Source organism: Otolemur garnettii, unplaced genomic scaffold (assembly GCF_000181295.1).
Source record: "Otolemur garnettii isolate 467f Iridium unplaced genomic scaffold, OtoGar3 scaffold00024, whole genome shotgun sequence".
NCBI classification, from domain to species: domain Eukaryota; kingdom Metazoa; phylum Chordata; class Mammalia; order Primates; family Galagidae; genus Otolemur; species Otolemur garnettii.
Genome location: NW_003852419.1, coordinates 21814612 through 21819501, shown reverse-complemented (window position 1 = coordinate 21819501; position 4890 = coordinate 21814612).

Below are 4890 nucleotides of genomic sequence, written 5' to 3'. Positions count from 1 at the left end.
AAAAAAAAAAGAGAGAGAATGTAAGCTAGAGTAATGTAATAGAATTGGAGGTGTATTCAGCTAGGAAGGCCTCTTTCAAGAGGTGGTATTTGGGACTCTATGGACAGGAAGGAGGCAGTCACGTGAAGATCTAGGGGAAAGCAGAAGGAGAAGTAAGGGCAAAACCCTCGAGGCAGCAATGTGTATGTTCAAGAGACACCATGAAGGCTATTGTGGCTGGAGCAATGAAAACAAGGAGAATAAAGGGGCTTGAGTACATAGGCTAGGATTAGGTGATCTGAGTCCTTGTATATCAAGGTGAGAAGTGTGGGCTTTATGGTTGCAATAAGAAGCCTCTGCAGGGTTTTAAGCTGAGGAGTGAAGAGATCTTATTATCTTTTAAGAAGCTTCCCTCTGGTTACTGTGCAGAGAACGTACTGGAGCTGAGAAAAACAGTTAAGACACTATTGCCAAAGTGCTGGTGAGAGGATATATAAAGAACAGCTCAGGTTGTGGCTCTGAAGATAGTGAGATGTGATACTGGTTTCTGGACCCATTTTGGAAGTAGAGTGGAAGGACTTACTGATTGTATGACCTAGGACAGAAGAGAAGAGTAGAGGATAGTGCCTCAATTTTTAGGCTAATGGGGTAGACAGGTGCACATGTTGGGGGCAGGCAGTGGATCATAAGTTCCATTTGGGCCATGCCAAGGCCTATCAGATATCAGACATGTGTTCATGTGTTTGAGTCTGGAGTTCAAGGGCATGCCACCTTCAGATTTAAATTTGAGAACCAGAATATAGGTGGTATTCAAAACAGTTGGCCAGGAGAATTTTACTTAGGGAGAAAGTAAATAAAGAAGGTAGAAAAAGGCTGAGATTGAAGCCATCCTTTAGAGATCTGGCAGAGGAAAACCCAGCCAAGGAGACTGGGAAAGACGGCCCCTGAAAACGGAAGCAAACCAAAAGATTGTGATTATGATGAACTGAGCAAAGGAAGTATTTTGAGAAGATGTATTAACCTGCTATTGCTGGGTAACAAGTAACCACAAAAATCTCAGTGGCATGACAGTAAATATTTATTTTTCTCACACAACTATGGGTCAGCTGAAGGCCAGCTAGACAAGGGTGACCTTGGCTGGGCAGCTTTAAGCTATGGTTGGGTCTGTCCTGCATACATGTCCCTGATTCTCCTTGCACCACCAGGCAAGCTAGGGCATGTTTTTCTCCATGGTGATAACAGGCACAGACAAGGATGGAATACCTCTTTAAGGCCGAGCTAGGGAACTGGCACTGTCACTTCCTCCTACATTCCATTGGCCCAGACAAGTCATGTAATCAAGCCCAAAGTCAAGGGGCAAGAAAGTATTGTAGAAGCTGCCTCTAGTGGGAGGGACTGCAAAGTCACACAAAAAGGGATACGGACAAGAACTGACAAAAAAAAATAGGACCAGTAATTCAGTCTTCCAGAGGAATTGGTCAAACATGTTCAGTGCTCCTGGCAGGCCAGATGAACAGAGGATAGTGAACTGCCACTTACGTAACCTCAAGATATGGGTCAGCAGCAGCCTTGGCAAGAACTATGACAATAGAAAGGTAGGGGTAAAAGCTGAGGTAGAGTGGGTGGAGGCAAGAATAGGAGGTGTGGAAGAGGAGCTATCAGTATATAGACAACTCTCTCAGAAACATGGGCTCTGAAGAAGGGCAGAAAATGATACAGTAGCAAAAAGGGGACATGAGCTAAGGCTTTAGGGAAAGCCCTGTTTTATGTCAATGGGAAGGCTCTAGTCAGGAGGAAGAAATTGATGATATGTAAAAGAAAGAGAATTCTTGCACTGGTGAAACAGGGCGGGGCCAAGGGCATGGATACAGGAGTTGGCCACCAATGGGTGGGGAGTGTGCAGAACTATAGGCATTATGATGGCTTTGGGTAGGAAGATCAGGCAGTTGGTCTGATTGTATCTGCTTTCTCTATGAAGCATAGTCTGAGGTCAGACTGAGAATGAAAGAGGAAGGGGTGTTGAAAGTATGCAGAGAGAAGAGAAAGTATGAAATTATTGCACTGTGGAGAGGAAAAGGAATTTTCTAAGAAACTAGGATTGTTCAGCAGTTCCAATTCCCATTTGAATTTTATAGCCATAAATTCAAAGTAAGTCCATCCAAAGTAGCTGGGCAATTTCCTTCAGTGCTGTTCGACCGCTCAGGTGGAGGCATGAACTAAAAAATTTGATTTAACCACAATTGGGTTTTCACCCAGTGCATATGATGGAGGGAGACCAGTGCAAGGAAGGTGAGAGTGTTTACAAGGGAAACTTTGCATGCTAGGGCTTTCAGATCTCAGCTGGCTAAGGATGAAGACCCAAGAGGGGAGAAATAGTGAAAAAACAATAGAGCAATGGATTGGAGGTCCCAGGTGGGACGATTGCTTGAGTCCCAGGACTGAAGTAAGTCAGGTGAATTGCAGAATCTTTGGATCTGCAGGTGGATCCCAGGACTGAAGTAAGGCAGGTGACAGAATCTTTGGATCTGAGATAGTGAAGACATTCATGGTTCCAAGTCCTGAAATGTGACCAGAAGGTTGAGATGGAGCTAAGAAAGTCAAAGCCGGCCTGTTGAATCAGAAATTAGCATAGACGCTGAGGTTACCGAAAATGATGACAGAAGAGAAGAAAGAGAACATGCTAAAATCAAGGGAGGGAGAAGTCACCAGGAGGGTGGCAGATGACACTAACTAGGAGAGGTGGTAGGTAGTAAGCTACTGATAACATGCATTCTTCCAAAGAAGCAAGGTTGTTGAGATTTTTTAAAATTTAAAACATTTTTGGGCTGGCTGCAGTGGCTCACACCTGTAATCCTATCACACTGGGAGCTCAGGAGTGAGACCCCATCTCTAAAAATAGCTGGCTTTGTGGTGGGTGCCTGTAGTCCCAGCTATTTGGGAGGCTGAGGCAAGAGCATCACTTGAGCTCAGGAGTTAGAGGTTGCTGTGAACTATAATGCCATGGCACTCAACCCGAGGTGACGGAGTCTCTAAATAAATAAATAAATTTTAGATTTATTTATTATTTAGAGCAGGTTTAGGTTCACAGCAAAATCGAGTGGAAAATACAGAGAATTCTCATCTGTCCTCCACTATTGGCACACTCATCGACATTTGCTACAATGCATGAACCTACAGCGAGTGACACGCTGTTACCACCCAGAGTCCACAGTCTACATTGGTGTAAACTCTGCAGTTGCAAAGGAAATGGCTGGCAGGTGATGGAATCTTTGGTGTTGTCCATTCTGTGGGTTTGGACGAGTGTATCATACCCATTTGTTTCACTGCCCTAAGGAGCTGGGTTTTTGAAAGAGGAAAAAGAAACAGTTTGGAAATTTCAACAGTGAGGAGGAGGACCTCTCCAGGCCCTGAGGTTTGTGGCCCCAGGGAGGAAAGATCCTAGGCTGGAGTGGAGAGGGCTACGCACAGCAATGTCCTGGGGGAGAGAGGGTCCCCTTCCTGCAGACCAACAGCAGCCCTGGGAAAGGTTTGAGTGGGCAGGCAGGGGTGGAGTCGGGGCTGGCTGGAAGGGGGAGTGTGCTGGGGGGGATGGGGCGTGAAAGTGAGTGAGAAGCGGGGTGGCACTGCAATCTCTGCCTATTGGCCGTCTGGGGGTTGGCGGGAGATCCCGAGGGAGGTGTTGGGCAGCCACATTTGGCCTGCAAAGTGGGAGCTCTCTAGACGACTTGGGGGAAAACAGACTTCCTTTTCTAGGAACCCTGTGACTTTGGCTGGTCATGATTCTCAGGCCTTGTCCTTTACTTCCCGGTGTCTTCAGTTCTTCCTGTGGATTGACTCCCTCGCCCAGACGCAGGTTGGGGCAGGAACCCCCGCCGTACCATCTGCCCTCGCTCAAGTCCAGCACACCCCCTTGATGTAAGGTGTGCGTCGACTGAGTCGGATACAAATGCGGTCTGGTTTCCCTCCGCGGCCCAACCCCCCAGCTCCCCTACTCCGTCGCGGGGAGGGCGGCCCGCCCGCGTCCCCGCCCCGCCAGGCCAGCTGCCGCGCGGCCCCTCCCCGCCGCCGCCCAGCGCGAGCGCGGGTAACCCGACGCCCCCGCTCCCTCCCGCCGCGGCCTCCCCCGGGGCCGCCCCCGCCAGGCGGGAGCCGGGGCGCCCCAGGCGAAGGCCTGCCGGGCGCGCGAGTCCAGCCTGGCTCCCGCCCCGGCCCCGCCAGCGCCCGCCGTGCCGCGCCGCGCTGTCCCCGGGGCCGGCTCGCCCCGGCACAGCCGCTCTGCAGCGCCTGGGAGGCCAGGCTGCGGCTCCGGGGGACCCGGGCGGTCGCCCAGAGTGCCACGCCGGGGCCTCTCGCCAGCCCGGGAGCCAGGACGCTTGGCGTCTGGCCCCGGCCCAAGGTTTGCCCGGCTCGGTGACTTTGGGCAGTCCTAGGACCTCTGCGCCTCACTTTTCTCATCTGTAGTCGAGGCCGGTGCCTGTTGCCCCCCCTCCCCGAGGCGGGTGGGGTGAGGGGAAGGGCGTGAAAGCCCCGCGGTGCTGCCCAGAGGAGCAGGGCGCGCCGCAGACGCCGGGCGGTCAGCAGCTGCAACTCCCCTCACCCACCCTCCAGGGAATTCCCTGGGTGCAAAGGGAGATGCCAGGAGAGAACTTAGCTTTCCTAACACCCCCAGCGGGGGCGTGTCCTGTAGCTTCCTCAGCAGGTCCGAGGTACTGGTACTGAGCTTTCCCAACACCCCCGGCGGGGGCGTGTCCTGTAGCTTCCTCAGCAGGTCCGAGGTACTGGTACTGAGCTTTCCTAACACCCCCGTGCGGGGGCATTTCCTGTAGCTTCCTCGTCAGGTCTAAGGTACTGGTACTGAGCTTTCCTAACACCCCCGTGCGGGGACATTTCCTGTAGCTTCCTCGTCAGGTC